Source organism: Aquila chrysaetos, chromosome Z (genome assembly GCF_900496995.4).
Source record: "Aquila chrysaetos chrysaetos chromosome Z, bAquChr1.4, whole genome shotgun sequence".
NCBI lineage: Eukaryota > Metazoa > Chordata > Aves > Accipitriformes > Accipitridae > Aquila > Aquila chrysaetos.
In genome coordinates this window covers 40,581,102-40,605,349 of record NC_044030.1, presented here as the reverse complement: position 1 = coordinate 40,605,349, position 24,248 = coordinate 40,581,102, and the positions used below count along the sequence as shown (strand labels likewise).

Genomic DNA, 24,248 nt, shown 5'->3' with positions numbered 1-24,248 from the left:
TAGAGCTGAAGTAATAATTCATTGTCATTTCTAACTAAACCAAGTACTTGTAAACAAAGAGCAGAAATTTAGTTCAGTTCCATGATTTTAGGGAACTGGAAGCTTGGTGTGACTCTATCTATTTATGCATTCAGATTCTACACCTGAAAGCTGTCGTTCCTAAAAAAAATCAAGTTTTGGTTGCTTTGAAAAAAAGGTGTGTTTTTATTTTTCCTTTGTAAAGACTATCGAGTTTTTGCAGTCCTCCTTCTGTTGTGTGGATCTGAATTGTTTTCATTGTATATTATATGTTACTGCTTTTCCAGCCTTTCTGGGGAAATGGAGAAAGGGTTATTCTGAGGCCCATCACAAGCCGGGCTATTTGGCAATGAAATAGTCTTTAAATGATCAGCATTTGATCGGTTATATAAATGCTGTTTTCTGTATTCATGCAATTTAATTTGGAATGCTTTTTACAAAATACCAAATGACCATTTGCTCTTGCAGGCCAGTAGAGAGCATCAGTAAGAGTTTCTGATGTTTTATGTGGGTTTTCTTTCTAACTCTGTAGGAAAACAATCAAGTTGATGCTTCCTGCCTTAGTTTTAATTGGTAATAAATCACTCTGCTTGCACATCATGGTCTCCAGCACACATCAATTATCATTCACTCTTTTCTTCAGGAGATGGCTAGAGGTGCCTCTGCCTTAAAAAAACAATGTTCTCTTGATCTTTAAGACTGATTCTGAGGAAAGATGTTCAAATGAATCTGTCAGCACCTGGCTGTCTTGGATATTCTAGATACACGCTGATTTCCCCTTCAGTGCAAAATGTCTTCAGCTGTGACCCTTTAATTATGTGTTAATGTGGCCAGGAAAACACAGCCTGAGAAAAAAGAAAAAGCAACACGTTTTTAAAACATTTTTTGTATAGGCTGTGTAGCTGCTATAGCCTAGGAAACTTGGCGATTTTGGATTTTTGTATCTCATATGTCTTTGCAGGAGGCTTTAGTATTACATTCCCTGAAACAGTGGTACATTTAAAAACAAAATTAAGTTCCTTGGATCATTCTTCCCCATATCTTTCTTGAAAAAATTTTCAGAGTCTGTGGCTCAAAATATATTTACAATTAAGATAAATAATTTTATGTTATCTCAGTTGCCTTGGATGGTTAAGGTTTTTTCCCAGCACCTTGCCAATAGCTGCAGTGATTATGACTTTTAGCTCCTATTATCTCAGAACACAAATCTCAAACACACTTCAGTGGGGCATGATGCATTGATGAAGGAGAGGTTGTGGTCATCTTTCTAACTCTCAACATAAAACTTAGGACCTCTGCAATTTAGGAACTTGGGAGAGAGCCTTCTCAAGTACCCACTGGAACACCCAGAAGTTTGTGCGCTTAAGTGTCTAGGTTTAACACTGTTCTCACAATGGACACATTATTTTATAATAATATAAACATAATTTAATAGAAATATAATATAAATATAATTTAATAATATAATTTACAACAATATCAAGATGTTTATAATATTTTTGAGAAATGTTGCAATATTAAGGGGTAATATACTTAGGCAAAACAAAATTTGCAAAGAAATTATGTGGACAGTTGTTACTTCATTTGTGCTAATTTTATTTTTGTAGAGTATTATGGGTTTCCCTTACAAGCCAGATTTAGGTAATTTGTTTCAAATGTTATCTGTGAGACCATCTCTTAAGAGATGTGGGCAAGGTGGTGTGCTTACACTGTACCTCTGCACAAGGGTTTGTTACCTGGTACTTCGATCCTACAGTTCTTTGCTGAAGTTTTTGACATTGTCTTAATGTCTTCAGTGCACAAACACTTATGACGTGGTTCACTATTACCTGAAGTGAATGCCACTGAATTATGGGCCATAAGCAAATTGGATTGGCTTACGACAAAGGTATGAAAGGACCAGTCAGTAACTTGAAGTTCTCCAGCTAACTTTTCATGAGGTATTGCTAGTAGTCATGTACACAGTTAAGGAATCAAGTGATAAGTGTCCCAAGCCTACAATCCTTTTTTTTTTTTTTCCCCACTGTAATCTACCTGAACAATTCTGGAAAAACACGGTTTGTCAGGAAGTTATGAACAAACTTACTAATGAGAAAGGGATGGCAGGACTTCAGAATTTCATACATCCATGTTTATGCTGGCGGAAGTAGGCTTGGATGGACAAACTTTCTCTTAAACCATCCTGACCTTCATTTTCTCTCTTCCAAACTCTGGTTTATTGTCCAAGTCTTTTTTTGCCTGATAAGTACTTCTGTTGTTCCTGTAGTGCTTCAGTGTTGTATTTCTGCTGCTCTTGGCTGCCCAGCCACTCCTTTTTTGACCACCTGATCACCTTGACGTCTGCTTGGGAGAGATGGGATCTGCCTCACTAAGGGGTTGCAAGGTTATTTTTGCCAGTAGGATGGCTAACCTGGTTAGGTGGGCTTCAAACTAGGAAGGACATGAGAGGGAGAGAGTTACCAGCAGCCCTGAGAAGGACTGATAGACAGGTTTGATGAACAAAGGGCCTGGGATGATGGGAAAGGAAGGGCTCAAAAAATCAACAATATACCCTTGATGGAAGAGGATCAGGTCAGGGAATACTTCTGCAAACTGGACATACCTAAATCCATGGGCCCTGATGGGATGCACCCATGAGTATTGAGGGAGAAGGCTGATGCCATTGCAAGGCCTCTGTGATGGGTTGACCCTGGCTGGTTGCCAGGTACCCACCAAAGCCGTTCTATCATTCCCCCTCCTCAGCTGGACAGGGGAGAGAAAATATAACAAAGAGCTTGTGGGTCGAGATAAGGACAGGAGAGAGATCACTCACCACTTACCGTCACGGGCAAAACAGACTCAAACTTGGGGAAAATTAACCCACTTTATTACAAATCAACCAGAGTAGGGTAATGAGAAATAAAACCAAATCTCAGAACACCTTCCCTCCACCCCTCCCTTCTTCCCGGGCACAACTTCACTCCCGGCTTCTCTACCAACCCCCCCAGCGGCACAGGGGGACGGGGAATGGGGTTTACGGTCAGTTCATCACACGTTATTTTCTGCCGCTTCATCCTCCTCAGGGGGAGGACTCATCACACTCTTCCCTGTTCCAGCGTGGGGTCCCACCCACAGGAGACAGTCCTCCACGAACTTCTCCAATGTGGGCCCTTCCCATGGGCTGCGGTTCTTCACGAATTGCTCCAGCATGGGTCCTTTCCACGGTGTGCAGTCCTTCAGGAGCACACTGCTCCAGCATGGGTCCCCCACGGGGTCACAAGTCCTACCAGAAAACCTGGTCCATGGGCTCCTCTCTCCACAGATCCACAGGTCCTGCCAGGAGCCTGCTCCAGCGCGGGGTTCCCACGGGGTCACAGCCTCCTTCAGGAACCCACCTGCTCCTGCGTGGGGTCCTCCACGGGCTACAGGTGGATATCTGCTCCACCATGGACCTCCATGGGCTGCAGGGGGACAGCCTGCCTCACCATGGTCTTCCCCACGGGCTGCAGGGGAATCTCTGCGCCGGTGCCTGGAACACCTCCTCCCCCTCCTTCTTCACTGACCTTGGTGTCCGCAGGGTTGTTTCTCTTACATGTTCTCACTCCTCTCTGCGGCTGCCGAATTCTGCCTGTCCCAACTTTTTTTCCTTCTTAAAAATGTTGTCACAGAGGCGTTACCACTATCACTGATTGGCTCGGCCTTGGCCGGCGGCGGGTCCGTCTTAGAGACGGCTGGTATTGGCTCTCTCTCTCGAACGCAGGGGAAGCTTCCAGCAACATCTTACAGAAGCCACCCCTGTAACACCCCCCCCCCCCCCCCCCCCCGCTACCAAAACCTTGCTACACAAAACGAATACAGCCTCTCTTGACAATCATTGATCTGTCATGGTGACTGGAAAAGTGCCTGAAGACTGAAAGAAAGAAAAGTCGCCCCTATCTTCAACAAAGACAGAAGGACAACCAAGGAAACTACAGGCTGGTTAAGCTCACCTTGATTCACAAAAAGGTAATGGAGCAACTGATTCTGGAAACCATTTCTAGGCACATTAAGGACAAGAAAATCATCAGGAGAAGTCAGCATGGCTTCACCGAAGGGAAGTCAAGTGGATTGAAACCTGGCTGAATGGCTGGACACAGTGGTGATCAGTGGCACATATTCTAGTCAGAGTACAGTAACTAGAAGCATACCCTAGGGGTAGGTTAATGAAGATGTTTAACATCTTCATTAATAATCTGGATGATGGGGCAGAGTGTAGCCTTGGCAAGTCTGCAGATGACACCAAACTAGGAGGAGTGGCTGATACACCAGAGGGTTATGCTGCCACCTAGAAAGGACCTTGACAGACTGGAAAAATAGGCCAACAGGAACCTCATGAACTTCAACAAGGAGAAGTGCAAAGTCCTGCACCTGGGGAGGAACAGGCCCATGTACCAGTGTATGCTGGGGACTGCCCAGCTGGAAAGCAGCTTGGCAGAAAAGGCCTTGGGGGTCATGGTGGACACCAAGTTGAACATGAACCAGTGATGTGCCTTCATGGCGAAGAAGGCTAATAGTATCTTGGGCTGCATTAGGAGGAGTGTTGCCAGCAGGTCAAGGGAGCTGATCCTGCCCTTCTACCCAGCACTGGTGAAGTCACACCTAGGGTGCTGTGTTCAATTCTGGTCTCCCCAGTACAAAAGAGAGATGGACTTACTGGAGAGAGTCCAGCGAAGGGCCACTAAGATGATTAGGAGACTGGAGCACCTCACATAGGAGTAAAGGCTGAGACAGCAGGGATTGTTCAGCCTTGAGAAGAGAAGGCTCCAGGGCAATTTGTGAATGTGTACAAATACCAGGATGGAGGCAGTAAAGAAGACAGAGCCAGGCTCTTTTCAGTGTTGCCCAGTGAGAAGACCAGAGGCAATGATCACAAACTGAAACATGGAGGTTCCCTCTCAACATCAGGAAACGCTTTTTTTTACTGCGAGGGTGACTGAGCAGTGGCACAGGTTGCCCAGAGAGGTGGTGGAACCTCTACTCAAATCCATCTGGATATGGTCTGGGACAAGTGTCTCTAGGTAACCCTGCCTGAGCAGGGGGTTTGGACAAGATGACATCCAGAGGTTCCTTCCAACCTCAAACATTCTGTGATTCTGTGACCCTAACTTCTTTTCTCTGCTCTTCTCAGGTGATGACTTTCATGCTGACTTACCATCCTCATTCCCATCTCAGATCCTGTTCTAATTTCTTTTCTGATTTTTCTTATCCAAATTTATGCATTAGCTCCCTTTACTCATACCGTGTAAGTTCACTTTGGTCTTTTCTCACTGCTACATGTATTTCTCCTGGTACCCCTTGGCTAACTATTCTGTTTTTCTGATCCTTCTCTGATCCTTTTCTGATCCTGTCTCTTCAGTCTCTTGTCTGATATCACAGTAGTTCTCATTCACAGGACCCTGCAATTCCAAACCTACCCCTGCTTCCTCTTGTCAGTTCATTTCCTACCTCTTTCTCCATTACACCCCTTCTAGTATCTCAGATCTGATTTCCTCCCCCAGTGCTAGACCCAGCATATTCATGCCAAACTTAGTTTCCCGTCCTTTTTCTTGTTACCTAGACTACTTGTTCTAGACTGTTACTGTTCTAAGCCTAGAGTAACCAGCCTCCATACTCCCCACATTCAAACCATCAAATCTTTCTGTAGGGTTTGAACTTCAGATGAGACCATTGACCAGCCCATTTTTCTTAGTTCATGATTGGATGTTAGGAGTGGTTGGATGGCAAGGCATGCATTTGCACAGTCTGGATCATGCCTGTTTCAGATAAAACCTAATTTACTGGCTCTCTGTTAAGCATCTGGGAAATTTACTTCTAAATTGATGGTAATAAATTCTGCTAATAAATTTTCATGGGAAAGGGGATATAGACCTCTCTAACACAAAGGCTATCTGAGAGTCAATATGCCTCACTCTAGCATAAAAAGCCTATTTTCAGTGAAAGCCTTGACCCTTTTCTAGAAAATGGCCAAGGTATTTTGGTTAGTTTTTTTCATAATCGAGACCTTGATGGAGATGTGATATGAAAAGTGTTATGAATAGTTTGACAAACTTATAAGCTATTGAAAATAGGTTTACTGATGGGAAGTGCTTGGAATTGTTAATGACAGGCTATACCACCATCCTCTCCTATAATTGCAAGTTCTACCATTACAAATGGATTAAAGCTGCCTCACTTTCTTTTTTTTTTTTTTTTTTTTTTTGTCAGAGCCTCTTGTAGACTAATTTTTATCAATAAAACTGTTATTATGAGTTGAGGTACTCTTTATTATTTGCACAGATGATTGCTTATGCACACACAGTAGTAATTGGTCATGTACCATAATTGTTCATGTACTTTTACAATAATTGTCTTATTTGTGTACTTTTTCTAAATAGCCATTGTTGACAGCTGAATTATTCATTCTGAACTCATCATCAACTAATACCTTTTATTGCCAGGTAGTGCTGTAAAGCACTGAGAGAACAGCATGCAGGTTGGGAGCAGGATTTCCTGAAGTGACCAACAGCTAGAAAAATCTCTCAGTTTATTATGAGCTTGGGGCTTATTATTTATATCTCTCTGTGGAACCTGGAAATAGCTACTGCAAAAAATACCACTAAACTTTTACCAAGGGAAGATTTCATTATCAGATATCAGCTCTTCTAAATCATTTTGGCCACTTTCTCTCTCAGCCGTACACCATTTTCCTGTATGGCTTTGCTGTCTTCTCCACATAAAGTGGCAGCCTTTTCAAGCCAGGCACTTTTCAGGTGCTTTTCAAATAGGATGATGTAAAATTTCCTGTGATGAGCAACAATCTGGACCGCGTTCCTGCTGAAGTACACAAGATCTTCATTCTATATGTTTTAGGTGTAGGCTTCTTTCTCTAGACATGTATATGAATGCTAAATTTTATCCATTTGCATTTAGTTATTTTAAGAAGGCAAAGATCACAAGGTTAGATTAGAATGTGATTAATTATATTTTTTTTATCTTTAATATATATGTAAAACATTCATGGACCCGATCTAGCTCTTGGTGGAGTTGTTGGGAAGTTGTGCTAGTAACAGATATTACCTCATTCATTTTAATGCTTGGGAGAGAAAGGTCACCATGAATATGCAACCTGCAGACAGTGCAGTCACAACATATACCTGTATGTCAAAGGAACCATGCTACTGAAGTCAACAAATATGACAGCATTTTGATAGGGGATTCAGCAGAATAAAAGATCCTATAAAATGATCACACATGATCACACACTAAGCAATCTAGCTTTTTGCCTCCACAGTCCAAAAATTGTAAGAAAAAAGGAGGGACCACTTTAAGATCACTTCTTCTATTTCCATCCCCACTGCCTTCTCTCCCCTTTCTCCCCACTCCCATTTACTGATGAATAGACAAAAAAAAAAAAACCCAACGAAAAAACCCTGATAGAATGAAACTGAAGTTTTACACTGAAGTGAATTTGTTACCCGTCTTTCATTCATTCACCTTTCAAAGCACTTTAAGTCAGTCCACAGCTTGTAAACAAGAGAAATATGTTGAATACTGATGGAGACAAATAAGAATTGATTGGTTAAGAAGGGCACATAGATTGTTCATACTTAAAATGAGCTATGGACTTCCTCTTTTACTCATTGAAATCTTATTTAAAGAAGCAATTTATGTGGTGTTACTTACATGATCATCGTTAAACCGTTATAGAGGATTTTTTTTTTTTCCTTTCTCTACCTTTAGTAGTTTTCTATATAGGTACAGAAAAGACTGATGAGTAGCAGAGCCATATCTAACAGATATCTTTATTCTGATCACTTACTGTGTTAGTGTGAACGGTGTGCTAGTGATAAACATAGCAGTTAGGTAGAAGTCCTGGAACTCATCCTTAAATGGGGTAAAAATCACATCAGCAGTGTAAAGAATGGATGGAAACACAAAAGTGTCTTGTTTATATGTCAAAGATGATACAGTGAGATGGACATTTAGACAAGTGACTTGTTTCTAAGGTTCATGTGGGGACTCACACCAAGACTTTAATATTCGGATTTCCCCTCCATCTCTTTCTGTTTCTGTTTGATTCTGTCCTGGTAACTACAACTCTTTATTACTTCTCTTCTGCTGTACAGATCACCTTAGAAGAATTATTAACATTTACATTGTTAAAGTTTCCAAATGTTGAATGTTTTGAAAATGTATAGTACAGACATACTTCAAAAATTCCCCCAAAATGGTAAAGGAAAAATATGATTGGGTAAGATAAAATGAAAGGAAATTGCTGTCTGTAGTACAGAATTAATTAATTTCCACCCTTTTCCTTCCTTCATTCTTTACCCCTGTTTCAAATATTCTGACCTTTCTTTTTGGAACAACCGTGATTCAAGTTTCGTCTCTTTCTATCTCTCCACCTGGCCTTTTTAAAAAGTGGCTACATGGTCTGAGGAGTAAATCACTAAACACTGTCAGAAGTTTCAAATCTCCTGTCTCATTTTGCTGTTGCTTGCATTGCTGAGGAGTAAGAAAGGCAAGGTCATTCACTGTTTATTCCCCTTTTCTGGAATAATTTTTTTAACTCATTAAAAAGAAATGTGTATAATATTTGTAAGTAAATAGGTTGTATTTTTTTGTTGGTACAGATGTGATGAGAGGAACACAGTGTTTTATGCTGCATAAAATAAGGATAATGAGAGAAAAAATGAAAACAAGAGGTTGTGTTTAGGTTTCTTGCTGGCTGTATATAGGAATGGATGTATTTCTTCTAACTTCAGGCATCTACAACATAGATGTCAATATCTAGTTTGTTTTCTAGACTCCCTTTGTAAACAATGGAGAAAAACAGGCTCTTTCAGGGTGCAATTCATCTCATTTTAAGGGTGATAACCAAAATAGGTTGGATGAATTGTGCAATTTAGAAGTACCTATTTCTCTCTATTGACTAGAAATGGAGGCAAGCAAGTAAGTGTAGGTATTGTCTAGAAGTCAGATGAGTATACCTCATTTCTGAATGACTAATAGAAGAGCAGGTGATGTCAAAGAATGATCTCAGTTTTGTTAATGTGATGATGTTCTACCCTGTTGCTTTTGGAGGTGTTATTTTTCCATAGACAAAGGTTATTTTTGTGAGATATTGCCCTTGGAAAGTCCTGCAGAAGCTCAAAACAACTGAGATCTACTCTTCCTAAGCTCTCCTTAATTCTCCAGCTGTTTTTCTTCCCTTGGTGATAGTTTATCTTGCCTGCCTTCCCTGCTTTTCATTCCTATTATATTCTGGTCTTTGTGTACTTACAAAAAGGTACAGCTTTTTTTTCTGTAGATGCTAAATTATATTTTAAATGTTTTTAAGCATTTAAAATTCTATGCTAAATTTCTCGGTATTTTAAATTGCATCCTAAGAGAAGTGGAAGGAGATGGCAAATGTGGAAGAAAAATGTTTTATCGCATTTTTACTGGTTTTCAACAGGTTATACCAAATGTCACAGTTACTACCTGAGTGGGCAGCTCCTCCTTCAAGACCTAGCCTGTGGCAGTATTTCCATGGAAAGCTTTGCATAATGCTGAATCTTTTCTCTAAGCCCACACAAAAGTGTTTAATTCCCTCTGAACTCAATATGCACTTCACAAGAAGAACACAGGATAGAATTGGATCTTGAGTGAAAGCCAGCTAGGAAGCAGGAAGGATCTCAGTTCGCAGAGTGCTGAGCCTATTTCTGTCACTTCATTTAAATTCTTCCTTTTGAAGTAGTATGCTAACAACATTTACAGTCTACAAATGAAATCAATTAAGAAGTTACAAGTGAGACTTGAGTTGTTTACAAAACTAAAGGGCTGTGAGAGAAGCCAGAGAGAAGTCTAGTTGTCTGCTTGAAGGCTATGCTATCACTCTGCTAATAAAAAATAAATAAATTATAGAATGTCTGCAAAATAACAATTAGAGGAAGAAGGGGGAACCCATATAAAAAATTAGAAGACAGTTTTGATTTCCTGTTGGGATGCAGATTAATATTTATTAGTATAAGTTTAGATACTGAAAGGTCTTTTTAATCAAGGTGAGAGGCAATTTTCATTAGATGATCTTTAAAAATGGATAAATATGCATGAACAGATTAAATTTCCGAGTCATAGCAAAATTCTAATAAGGATAAAAAAATATGTTGCTCTGTAATCCACCAAAGGAAACAATGTTGCTTTTCCCCTCAGTTAAAGAGACTGCTATTGTGATGAAGTAAAAAATAATGAAGGAACTGGATTTTTTTTTTCTTTTCTTTTTTTTTTTTTTCTTTAGAAAGGAAGAAGAAATATTTAAGAATAACTTATATGGTCAGTGGACCACTGCACTGATAAGCATTATTTGTAAGCATTATTTGTGCTTACTCACTGCATTTCAGTTCCATCCACAGTGAATGCACTTTCTTCCTCATTTTAACCGACTGTTTTGAGGTGCTAATGCTGACAGTACATGTCAGAAGGCTCCTAATTTATCCTTAGAGCAAAGCTATGCAAGCCACTGGCTTTGTGCCAAGGATAAATTTGACTAGTTATGTGGGAGAATGTCATAAGTTATAATAGGTAGCCCATTACAATGAAGTGGTCAAGCAAAACCTTATAGCTCAAGATCTTTGCTGCATATCAAGGAAATTGCCTGGTGGTTTGAGAAGAGAACTGCATCATACTCCAAACACATATTTTGACACTATCTGTTTCTCTAAATTCTACAGTTTAAAATGACCAAATGAAAGTTTGGAAGTTATGTATTGTACATTAATCGCTAGGAGGGTGATCTCAAATCCAGATTTCATACATTATACAGAAACACTATTACACTACACCGCTGCAACTCTTGAACTGTAGTGCATTATCATGTGTAAAATTGTAGGTCACCTCATTACATCTTGGTGAGACATAGTTTCAATGTGATATTAATTAGAGACTATATTTTTTTTTTATTCTCCCTGTTTATAAGGGAGGGGGAAAGAATATAATAAAGTTTCTGACTGCGGGAGATTTCTTTTGCTGGAAGTGATAGGTTGACTTTCACTTCTAAGAAGAAGGGGTAAGTAAGTTTGATTTAAGGTTAGCATGGCATCTCTGTAGCATTCTGCCTTGTGTTCAGCTCCAGAGTTTTAAGGCTCAGAGTTTCTGACCGCATCTGAAGTAGGCTAATCAAAAGTAGTAGAGACAGGGCAAACTGATGTCAGATCACAAAAGCAGTGTAATAGAAAAAGAAACAACTTATTAAGAAGAAAAATAAAATGGGAATAGTAAGACTCTTCAAACTGAGAAAACTGTGGGGGAAAAAACCACAAACAAACCATGTGCAGCTGGCTATCTTACTGCTTCTGCTAAGGGGGACTGAGGAAGAGAGGAAGAACCGTGCCTAATTGCCTACTCTGTTTTGTTCACAGGTGTCCATGGGATCTGAGCACAGTGGCTCCTGTCTCACTTTTAATCTGAGCTAACTATAACTTCTTTAGAAGGCTTTCCATATGGGCTTAGTTGTCAACTATAATAATAATAGTTAGACATAAATCCAGCTGCTGAAGGTGAAATCAAAATGAAAATTCAGAGCATTACCTTTCCGTTTACCTAGCCTCTGAGATACTTCTTTATCTTCCCTTCCCATCCTCCTTGCCCTTCTGCTGATGTAGGACAAGTTCTGAGAGCACGTGGAGGAAAGCATAACTGCTATAGCTCGTTCAAGTCTTGACTGATTGAATCCCTGGATGGGCCCAGCCTCTTCTCCTGGTTGGGACACCAAGCAGAAGTGGCTCGCAGACTCTGCTGTGATACCTGAACTGAAGCACAGAAACCTGCTGAGGTCCATTGTTTCCTGCTTTGGCTGAGTGAACGTGCTGGAGAACAGTGTTGTGCATCATGCAGCTGCCTCATAGGGCTTTCAGAAACACTGACACCGTGGCCAGGCAATAATTCTGAAATTGTTTGTGGAGAGAATTAAATGACGATTGAATGAAAGTTGGTAGGTCTTCCAGTAGCCTTTGCTATGTTTTTTCTTTCTCTAAATAGAAGCTAAGTAGTCTAGTCTTCTCCCTTGGGAGCACTTACAAATGCATTTCTCAGATAGGATGCTGGTAGTTGAAAGAGAATTGTTCATTATTGAAGGCATATTTTATCCTCCTTAGAAAACAGCTGTGTGGGTTGTTTCTGTTCTTGTTTTGAAAGAGTCATTTTGACTTTGTATTTATCAGAAGGAGCCTTGGAATTTGTTTTTTATATCAAGGAAAAGAATTTTGGAATACTCATATCTTAAGGAAAAGAGAAGGAGAAATAATTTTTGTGTTTCTGTGAACTAAAGCCTCCATTAACAATGTGACCTTGTATCTGGAGAATGAATTCTGGAAAAAAAAAAAAAAAAAACCAAAAAAAACCAAAAAACAAAACAAAACAAAAAAATCCCCAGAGATTAATTTTAGGAAAAGACCTTCTTCTTTCTTTAGCACTAATACCACTCACCTAGGTTTTTTTTTAGGTTGTCATGGACCTTCTTAGCACATCACACTTTCTGGTGAGCCAGTAGCTCATTTATATCACTGTTATCAGCATTTGCTTTATGGAACTTGTTTGGGTTTTTTCCCCTGCACAAGATCATGACTTCATTTGCATTTGCAGTTCTTGAACTTTGGCACTTATATTAAATAAAATATTACATACATACAAGCATCAAAGGTATGCACGATGCAAGCTAAAACAGTAGAATATAGCAAAGATGGGTACACTTTAAGGTCAAAATTTGTACCTAAACTATCAGGTCTAGTAAATCTCTGAAACAACAGCAATGCTGATGGTTACAAAATACAAGCTCAGATAATCCTTTCCTTAAAGAAACAAAGCTGTTGTAGTTGTCTCTTTACATCTGTGTGCAAAAGCCAGTCATCACTTAAAATCCTGGAATCTCAGTTATTGGATCATGGACCAGATGACAGGATGTCAAAGCATTGCAGTGCCCAGCTTTTCCTGTCAACTGACTTTTTGACACTGTAGATGTTACATGTCTGCATAAAGCTGATGAAACTCTATATCACATAACTATACGTTACGTGTGAATTAAAGTGCAGGAGGTAGAAATAAACGAACGCCTGTAAAGTTGAAAGCAGACGACCCTTTATTGCTAAAACACACACATATTTATAATCATATATTCTGCAAAGTCATTGTACATGTGCACAAGCATAAAATATAATTGGTTATACCAACTCTGTACACGGGCATAAACATAAGACATAATTGGTTATACCAACTAAACCATGCGAAACTTGTCTCAGTCTAATTGGTCAAGATAAACTGCCGAATTTGAGGTTCTTTGTGCCAAGTTCCCTTTATCGTGGAATGCGCACCTGTGTTCTTCTATTGGCATCTTTCTTTTTTTGTCTTCTTGTTTATTCTGTTCACGGTCTTCTAAAGGCGTCTGGAATGCTCTTGTGACCGCTACCTAAACATGTTCCCACAACTCCCCTTTTTTGTTTTTCGACAATTAACACCTGCTGTATTGCCTTTTGCAAAGATCTATGAACACAATTAATTAAACACGGTAAAAGCAACATTATACCTAATAAAATACATAAGAATAAAAGAAACCCCGATTTTTAACAAAGATACAAACCAACTCCTAAGTCCCCATCCCGCAGCTAAATGGTCTAAGCCGAAATGACAGCTTTCTTAATTGCATTAAAGCTCTTGCAGCTCCTTCTTGCCTCTGCAGTTCTGTTATCTTGTTTAATTGCTCCACTGTCCAAGTTCCTCATGTCCGTTGTTTTTCTGGTGGTTCAAAAGTCCGTTCATACTGCAGCTGTCACGTACTCCAGCCCACTCATGCTAACTGTGGCCTACTTACGCTAACTCTAAATAATCAGGCTCAAAGAAATATCCCCCATTTTCCATGAAATGTCCCACAGTTCTCCCTTTTTGTTTTTGTGCAAGCCAAGTTACATGAAATGCTTTTGCAATCATATGTTCAACTATTTTTATGATATATGGTATAACCATTACAACTGCTAATACTACAATTAAAATAACTAAGCCATGCATAAGCAAATCTTTCAACCATCCCATAATTCCCAAACTTGCTAGCTATCCACTTAACCTTGTGTCAGTTATCGTGAGCCTTTTGCTGTGAATCATCTTGATATCGGCTGTTAGTAACTCAAATCGTCCGAGGCTACACGGCCTCCCGTTAAGTTTCGATGGAATTCCTCCCCCCACGCTCTATCCCCGCGAATTAAAAACATCCCCGCAGGTAAAGCAGCTGGAATAGAAAAAGAGCATGGTATTCTGGAATAGATATAGTTACAGCAAGCTGTAGCATTTCTATATACAGGCAAAACAGATAGCTTCTTGATGCATTATGTTGGCCAAGGTTACCCATACATTCTGTTTTGGTTGTTGGATCACCTCTTCTTCACTTATGTGTGTTACCCATAACAGGCCGAATGCAGTGAGAAGGAGTCCTTTTAGGCTCAGTGTTTTTCCAAGGATGTGATGCCTGTCCAGGGTTTTACCCACTTTGCTGGTACCCATCTTGTTCCGTGATCTGTAACAACACAAGCATAACCTCATCCCCAGGTTATTAATTGAAATGGTCCTTCCCATACATTTTTCTCAACATTTTTAACCCTAACTTGAACATTGCTATTAATGTCAAACAAATCTCCTACCATGCCTTACACATGTTTTACAATTGGTGGTACACTTTCACCATCTGTCAGTTTCAAGTAATTCAACCCATTTACAACTTTGTTCAATTGTTCGTGAGGAGTAGCCATCTGCTCTTCCCCTTTTTGTTTTTGGAGTTGGCATTTCAAAGTCTGATTCATGTGTTCTACGATTGCCTGGCCTGTAGGGGAATGTGGTATACCCATGGTATGTACAATACCCCACTGACTAAAAAACTTTTGAGTTGTCTGTGTGATGTAGTACAGCCCATTGTCAGTTTTTATCTGAAGTGGAATGCCATGTGCTGCAAAAGCCGAACGCAGGTGTCGCTGGACGTGTCGACTTGTTTCTCCTGTCTGTGCTGTTGCCCATACAGCTGCAGAAAAACAATCCACAGACACATGGACATATTTCAATTTACCAAACTCAGGTACGTGTGTTACATCCATTTGCCACAATTGTAAAGAATGCAAACCTCATGGATTTACGGCTCCAGGTGAATTTGCTCCCACAAGTTGACACTCAGAACATGTCTGTGTAATGGCTTTTGCATCTCCAATGGTTATTCCAAATTGTTTTGCAAGTACCTTTGCTGATTGATGAAAAAACCCATGTGAGATTCTAGCTTGTCCCAGCTTATCTGGTGAAGGTCCTGTCCATGCATGAGTTCCAATCTTGTTACATGCCTCAACCATATCAACAAGGCTGGCATTTCATGGTAACGCCATCAACACCTTTTTACAGTCAGTATTTGCATTCTCTACTGCCAATTTTAGCGCCAAAGCATTCTGAGCCTCCACACTCGATACTTGTTTAGTTACTGCATCTCTTAGTCTGTCAATGAAGGACATGTACGATTCCTGGGGACCCTGCTTAATCTGCGTGAACGACATAACATTTCTACCCTCTTCTGGCAGAGTCATCGTTGCTTTAAACGTCATTACTGAAGCAGTTCTCAAGGCCTCTATGGGAAACCTTGACTGTAATCTTGGATCAGTAAATTTGCCAGTCCCAATAAGGTGATCCATCTCTATTGCCTTCATGGGGTCATCATTGGGTCTAACCAAATTTTTTATAGCAACTTCTTCACACAGGCCCCTCCATCTGTCTCTCCACAACATTTTCTGAGTTGGCTTTAATAGCATGCTGGCTAATTGATCTCAATCATACAGAGTCAAAAGTTGAGCTCTGAAAATATTGTCGAGCAGCGCTTCAGTGAAAGGAGCCGTCAGCCCATAATTATGGACTGACTTGCGCACTTCTTTTATCAAATCCCATGAAAAGGGATTCCTTTGGATTATTTGCCCTCACTATAACAGGATAAGCATGAGGAACGACCACTCCCTTGCTTGCTGCTTTCTTATGTATTTCTCTCCAGTAACTTCTCGGGTCACAGCCCAAATCTTCAGCTACATTGTAACTTGGCGGTGGTTTATCTTTTTCTAAAGAAATATCATCTCGGGGAGGTTCTGACCAATTATCATCATCATCAGGTAAAGGTGGATATAAACCCGTAGATGGCTTAATTGGGCATATTTCTTTCTCAGGGTTTCGTGGTAGGATAGGTGGCGATGCCTTTTTTGGCTCTGGTGTATCTTTCACCGAACCATCCGGTAATGTCATTTTATGACAAGTACAGTCAGAGGGACAATGCGAACAAGGTGACTCATTGGTATCGTGTCTGTCCTCATCGCCATTTACCGACACCGATACTGTTGGATTCAAAATCGAATTTGCCTCCGCTGCCACCTTTCTTTCTGCCCGTAAGGATCGTATATTGTCAAAAAGCAACCGCCAAGTAATAACCAGTTCTTCAGCGTGTTGATCCCCTTTAGAGTTCGCATCCCGTAATTTTGTTCCAATTTCCGCCCAAATATCAGGCTCAAATGCAGTAGCTGTTTCAGCAGGATAGCCCTGAACTTGGCACCATTTCAGTAACCTTCTCACGGAGGATTCATTACATTTAATTCCTCTCTTAGAGAGTATATGCAGTTGGAGTCTGACTATTGCCCTTTCCTCCGAGGACATGTTCTGCCCCATACTGCCCCTGGTTGCTCACCTTCCTTTCAGGTGTCTTCTTAGCCTAGGCTCAGCTTCCCTGCTTCTGTCCCGCCGACAGCAGTACCTCCAACCAGGGCTTCTCCTGCAGCGTCTTCTGAGCTCTCAGGGCCACGTCAGGGTCACCATTTGCAGGAGGTAGAAATAAACAGACGCCTGTAAAGTTGAAAGCAGACAACCTTTTATTGCTAAAACACACACATATTTATAATCATATATTCTGCAATGTCATTGTGTACGCGCACAAGCATAAAATATGATTGGTTATACCAACTCTGTACACGCGCATAAACATAAGGCATAATTGGTTATACCAACTCTGTACACGCGCATAAACATAAGGCATAATTGGTTATACCAACTAAACCATGCGAAACTTGTCTCAGTCTAATTGGTCAAGATTAACTGCCGAATTTGAGGTTCTTTGTGCCAAGTTCCCTTTATCGTGAAATGCGCACCTGTGTTCTAATTGGCATCTTTCTTTTTTTGTCTTCTTGTTTATTCTGTTCACGGTCTTCTAAAGGCGTCTGGAATGCTCTTGTGACCGTTAGCTAAATATGTTCCCACAGTAAAGATTCTTGAATTAAAATGTACATTGCTGGGGCAACGGGTGGTAGCTGTTTCCTAATCATCAATCATCTTTGACACAAGATTATTAGGATACATAGGGCAGAGTAAAGAATTAGGCAGTATTTAGTGTCTTTCAACACAGAGTGGCTGGGTAGAAATGCTTCAATGGACTCTAACCTCTTCCAAATGTGTCATGGCACCATAAAATTCAGTCTAAATCATGGCCAGACTCTCCACTGTTACTGGCATGCAATATAGGGCCACACAGAGAGGAAGGCAGATCAGTGCCTGACATTCATATTAATGTGTTTTAATCCATGCAAAGGATAACGAAAAACAAAAAGCAGAATGTTACAAATAATGCACAGCTCAGGGAATATAGCCTAACTAGTGAAAACATGTAAATGTCATCACCAATCATACCTTGTAAGATGAATGAAGAAAAATATATACCCCACTATTGAAAGTAGGGTGAGGGGAATTAGCAGTGTAAACCAGTTTACCCTGAAATGAACCTGATGATTATGCAATTTTGGTCTAGATTCTTAAATTGCGGTTGTTTTTGTTTGTTTGTTTGGTTGGTTTTGTGTTTTGGGGGTTGGGTTTTGGGTTGGTTTTTTTTTTTTGAGTATACTGCTCTACACTCTGAATCTGAAGTGACAGAGTAATGTTAGAAGAAAGTTGCATGTTTTTGTTTTTTGTTTTTTGTTTTTTTTCACATCAGGAAGAGAAAATAGAAAACTCAAAAAACTCAGGTCACAATTCTACATAGGAGAAGGCACCCAATGATTGAGTTGCACTGCTGGAAAAAATGAAGTGAAAATTTGCATCCAACAAAAGTGTTCATGCCAAAATTAAATAATACATAACCTATGCCATGATATCCTGTTCAAGCCAGAATGAAATGATACCTAGCCTGTGGCATGACAGAAATGTGTACACATTTCCTATTGCATTCCAGTCCACATTTTAGTACAGACAAGATAACAGAAAGTAGGTAAGAAAGAGGACAAAGCTCATGTTAGAGCTTATCTTGTTTACTCTTTCTAATAGTGTCCCTTTAGTTGAACAGACCTGGAGACAATCTTGGCTAAATCAGATCATAGTAATGCTACAATGAAATGAAGTCTTTATCACATGTGATTCAGGACTGTGTCCCAAGGAAAGGTACGCTGACTTCAATAGAATTAAGGAATGCATTCTGTATATCTGAAGTTTGTTCATTGGACATTTGTCTTACAGTGATTTTAATAATACTCTTGACTCTACAAAGATTGTAGGTTTGAGACTATGAATAATAGGAGTGCATCCGTAATGTGGCTTTATAAAACACTCTTCAACAGTCCAGTCCAATCAAGAAGAAAAATATCCATGGTACAGAGAAACATTAACTTAATATTTGTTGAAACTTAGTTCATGAAGATTGAATTCTCAGTTGTGTTTGATCTAAGGATCTGAAAAGGGGATAGTCTAGGGTTTTAATCAGAAATTTTTTTTACAAATTGGAACTTTAGGTTTCAGAGAACAGGAGCTATTATGCCACTGTTCTAACAACACAGCGTAGCAGGTATCTAATCACCTGTGTTAAATTCTTAGATAAGTCTGTCTGTGTAAGGAAGTATTGCACAGGGTTAGCACATCACTGTACAAAATGAATTGCTAAGCTCAAGTTTAATGAAGTTTAATGACAGGGAAGAGAAATTCCACTCTCGAGGCTCTGAGAGTCCTGTGGTCTTCACCAAGTAAGAGAGCTGCCTGCAGATGACAGCTGACGGCATGGAATGCAAGTGGGACCTGTGGAAGATGGGACCTTCAAACGTCAAGGGAGCTTTCTTAAATTTTGCCTGGACTTTCTCTGTAGTGTACTGACATAATAGTTGCTCCTGTTCTTTTCCTCTACCTTCATGACCCTCATACTTTTCTCTTGTCTGCTGTGGCATAGTCGCTCTACTCTTTATGTCTAACCTTGTAGGTATAATTTTGGTTTAACATGCTTGCTGGTGTTTCATATCTTGATCCCCAGTTTGCATATCTTGTCTATTCAGATCACCTCTGAGCTATAAGCTGTCTGTAAACACTGGACATAAACCAGAACAGACTGCAGGCCCACAGACTAGGTATAATTGTAATTTTGGTGCTCCACAGGGACAAAAGCTATTCCAGTTTATTGCTACTGAGATACTGGATTCTGCTTCCACCTTAACTCCCAGAGAAAGAGTACCATGATCATTTCTATAAATACCCAGATATTTTGCAGAGTAAACTGGACTAGGCTGTATGAGACACAATTAGCATTATTATTTTCGGTGAGCCGTTCAAAAACAGCAAAACACAAATAAATTGGCAACGGTAATTAAAACTCACATTGACTACAGTTTATTAAAAAAATCTCACAGAAACCGAGCATGTTAAGAAAGGTGCATTTGTTTTAAAAGAGGTGGAGCTTGCTGTTTCATATGTTTGCATGAACACTATTATACAATATTTAGGCAGATGCTAGGCATTCTGATTGTTCATTTTTGGTTATTTTCTGATAAAATTTTCAGTGTTTATTTTGCACTCTTCAAGAAAAAGCTACAGTCTATAAAGTTGTATTTGGTCTGGCTGAGATGGAGTTAATTTTCCCCATAGCAGCCCTCATAGTGCTGTGCTCTGTATTGGTAGCTAGAAGGGTGTTGATAACACACTTGTGTTTTAGCTACTGCTGAGCAGTGCTTGCACAGCATGAAGGCTGTCTCTCCATTTCCCCACCATCACCAGCAGGCTGTGGGTGGGCAAGATCTTGGGAGGGGACACAGCCAGTACAGCTGACCCAAACTTACCAAAGGGATATTCCATATGATATTATGTCTGCTCAGCAATAAAAGCTAAAAGAAAGGAGGAGGCAGGTGGGCATTTGTTATTTATAACATTTGTCTTCCAGAGCAACCACTATGCATACTGAAGCCCTGCTTCCAAGGAAGTGGCCGGGTATCGCCTGCTGATGGGAAGTAGAGAGTAAAATCTTTTGTTTTCTTTTGCTTTTGCGCACAACCTTTGCTTTTGGTTTATCAAGCTGCTTCTATCTTGACCCATGAGTTGGTTTTTTTTCCATCTTATATTCTCCCCCTTGTCCTGCTGAGGAGGGGAGTGATAGAGCAGCTTGGTGGGAACTTGGCACCCAGCCAAGGTCAAGGCACCACGAGTCCTGTTTTTTTAATCATTACAATGATTTATTTGGACAGTCTCATTGACAGGGCGTACTACAGAATTGAAGACAAATTTTTGCATCATAAATCTGCATTTGACTGTATGCTTCAGCTATTGGGAATATGGCAAATTAATGTTAGTTATGTATACAAAATAAGAAACCATTTGTGTAGACAACTTGAGACTCTAAATATGTCACGTGTGGTTGTTCAGAGTAAAGATAATTTCTGAGTTGTCAACTCCAAGGAACATATCTAGAACTTAAAAGGGAAAGGGAAATGGGTTTTTTTTGCTTTCTTCACTTCAGAAACTGAGATGATTTGGTTTTAATTTTTTTTGTAAGAATGTTCGGAGTATTCCACCTGACCTTCTGGAGCAGGTAGTGATTCATGCATGTGTGCATTTCTGTGTACTAAATCACTGGGGTTATGAAGTAGTCCAGAGGATATTGTCTTAAACCAGGGCAAAACTGCTAACCTCCTTAGAACCACAGCAATTTGCATTAGCTGTATTGATTTTTCTCTGTTTACCTATAAATAATGAAAAAAAATTGGAAGGAGGAAAAAAGTAATTCTAACATCTTTAAAATATTCACTATGCACTTTTACTATTAATTATAATATTCAGTTGTCCTATCCAGGTATCAAAAAACCCAAAGAGGTATAATGTAGGAGAGTAAATGGCCTGTAAATTAATCCTAAACTGGAATTATGCCATATATTGTGCAGATTGTTCATATAGTATCTGACACTCAAAACTTTTTGTGTTGTCAATCACAGAAGACCTGTTTGCCATTTTTTAGCAAATTGATGTTGTTACTTCAAAGTGCCATTCTCTGCTCAGTATGCATTTGAAAGCAACTGCCACTGGAATTAACTAAATTAGTTAAATTCTGACCATCTTTGCTGTTTAAGTCTGACATCACTGCATCGTCCTTACTTATTTGTATGCAAGTGAAACAGAATTTTTGCTATAACAGGAAATGCCATTTGGTCTGGGCCACTTGCATGGCATGTCTATTCTACTGAAGAAAAAATGGACTTTTGTGATGCTATCAAAAACTACTTAAATTCATTGGAGAACTGGATCAATTCTAAATACTCATGAATCCTGTAAAGTTTAACTAAACAAATCTGTGCATTCTTGCTGGGTAGTAAGAATTTGTAACAATTTATACCTGCTGATGATATATGTCTGATTTCTTTTTTTTAACTTGCAAATCTAATTTTTTAATATGTAACTTTCAATGCCACCAATCCAGAAAACTCAGGTATACCTTGATCATACCTCAAGTATACCTTGATTATACCTCAAGTATACGGAACTAGCCATGTTCCTAGGTGATTTTTAACTTCTGTGAGATTAGCTGGCTGGTGGTAATATCAGTAAAGTCCTATCCTTCAAAATATTTAAAAATATCTCTATGAGATGAAATGCCTGCTAAATAAGTAGAGTAGATCAGGAAATAAATTAATATTTTTCTATTCTCTAATTGTCAGATTGTTTTAAATCACCCAGATGATTTTTGAAGGATTGTTTCCTGCATTTGGGCAATTAACTAATGAGGACTTCCTGGCTCCATTCAGAAAATCAAATACCTCAGTTGTCTTACTATATACTTCTCCTTAATGTGCATGGATATTGTAGCAGAAATTGTTAATGTAATTTAAAACATGGTTTTGTAGGTTTAATATTTTGCTGCTTTGCACTTTGTGGTTTTTTTCAGGGAGGGGGGGATTGTTTGTTTATTTGGTTGGGGGTTTGGGTTTTTTTTCTTTGTTTGTGTGGTTGGCTTTTTTTCTTCCCCACACATGTGCAGAATAAACACAGGGTGGATGAAAACTGTGACTATAAAACTGCATCTGTTGGATAACACTAAATGGTCTCCCTAGAAAATTTTCAACACCTTGGAAAACCTACAAGGAAATTTTGCTATATTTAATCACTTGTTGGAAAAAAGAATGTACATACAACATAGGTACAAATTCATCTGCACTAATGGTATGGAAACTACTTATGTAGACATGAGCCATAAATGTGAATGATATCACCTTTTATCTCACCTACAGCATCTCTAAGAAGTAAAGATTTAAGGAAGCAAATTAGCAGGTTACTAAACAGAAACATCTCTATCTGACTGCTTTTTCTTAGGTAATGTAGTATTTCCAATTTATCATGCTGTACTTATAAATAATGTGTTGGGAAAATTAGCAGCTAAACAAAATGGAACTTGACAGGCTTCTTTGTGAAAAACACTGTGGACGTTATGGTTGGGGGAAAGTTGCTATGGAAGCTAATAGTGTTACAGGTTTCTATCCATTTTTGAATTTACAAGACAAAATTTCTGAAAAATACATGCCACTTAGGACTAAATAGCAGAGATTTGGCAGATTATGTAGATGAACATTTTCCAACTTCAGAGATTTCACCAAGCTAGAAAATTGTATTGTTGTTTTTGAAAGAAGTGCAAGTAATGATTCAGGACCATGTTTTTCAATATGTGTTAATATATATTGAAATTATGTAGATGAGCTAGAAAAATAAATTAATTGAGGAGCTGGCATCACTAAAAGATGTATTTCATGTAGCAATCTGAATTCAAACCCTGAATTTGAAATTTGCCTATCGTTACATTGAGCCCAGCTTGCAAAATGCTTCATAGAGAAAAATTCTCCTTGAAAAGGAAACATAAAGAAAAGATATTCCTATCAGATAAATAAGCCTCCTTCAGCATGCCTATTTCTCTATGTAACATCAGGTCAGGTGTCTCCATGATGTATATAAAAGTGACTAAGGTGGAAAAAGATTCATTTTACTATTAAGCTATAAACAAATACTTCATGTAAAGCTTATTGTAAACACTAGATAACTTAAGTCAAAATACCACATGTACTAAAGGGAGACCTCAGACTTTTTTCAGCAGTAAAAATTATAAGCAGTAAAGCTAATACATGCCTCCTACCTTTGTGACTGTGAACACGTATCAGGCAGCATTAGCACTGGTGAACTTATGTGCATAAGTGTATTTAATGTGTATGCCTATTCTTCAGAAGAAAAGAAAGAAACTAAAGAATAACTACATGTTCCACACTAGTGGAATACTGTCACTGTTGCTGAATGAATGAAGAAAGCAGATTCCAACTTCTCCGAAGAATGCCATAATTACATACCAAGCAGGGTGTTGACACATTAAAATTTGACATCATAAAATTGGTACTGGAAATGTATTTTTGTTGATTGAGGAGGCTGCTCAGATCAAAACCTTCATGGATGTGCATACAACAATGAAACTATAAATTTAAAATAAATACAGTAAGTTGTAAAAGCATCTATCTTGTGATGTCTCTGCCACTGACTGCATATCTCTGCTAAAGTATCCACAGAAGCCTTGAAAATATTTTTATGGTTTTAACAGGGAAGTATTTGGAATGAAGGTAAAAAGCTCATTTTCACAGCACTAATCTTAATTACAATCATAGAAAAACAAGCATGCAGTTTGAGCTTTGAGTGTACTACAGAAACACAGGTTGGATCAGTCTCTAAGATCTGCTCTTAGAAATAGTATTTTGTTATTGATCGTGATCTGATTTCCAGGAATTTAATGTCTTTTCCCTCCCAGCTGAAGTTTACTTATCCAAATACTGAATAACTCCATTGATTCCAGTGTGAAGCTCTGACTTTAGGGTCTTCTTAAACAGGCAGCTTGCTTTAAATATTAACCACCAGAGATACCAGATTTCATATGTTATACAAAC

At 39.1% G+C, this 24,248-nt stretch overlaps 1 long non-coding RNA gene across 1 annotated transcript; it reads left to right on the top strand.

Annotated features, from left to right (window-relative positions):
* Positions 1–3,266: 3,266 nt before the first annotated feature.
* Positions 3,267–13,175, top strand: LOC115336405. The gene is made up of 3 exons (XR_003921756.2): positions 3,267–3,277; positions 7,060–7,061; positions 13,078–13,175. It is a non-coding gene; the product is annotated as an uncharacterized LOC115336405 (long non-coding RNA).
* Positions 13,176–24,248: the final 11,073 nt, after the last annotated feature.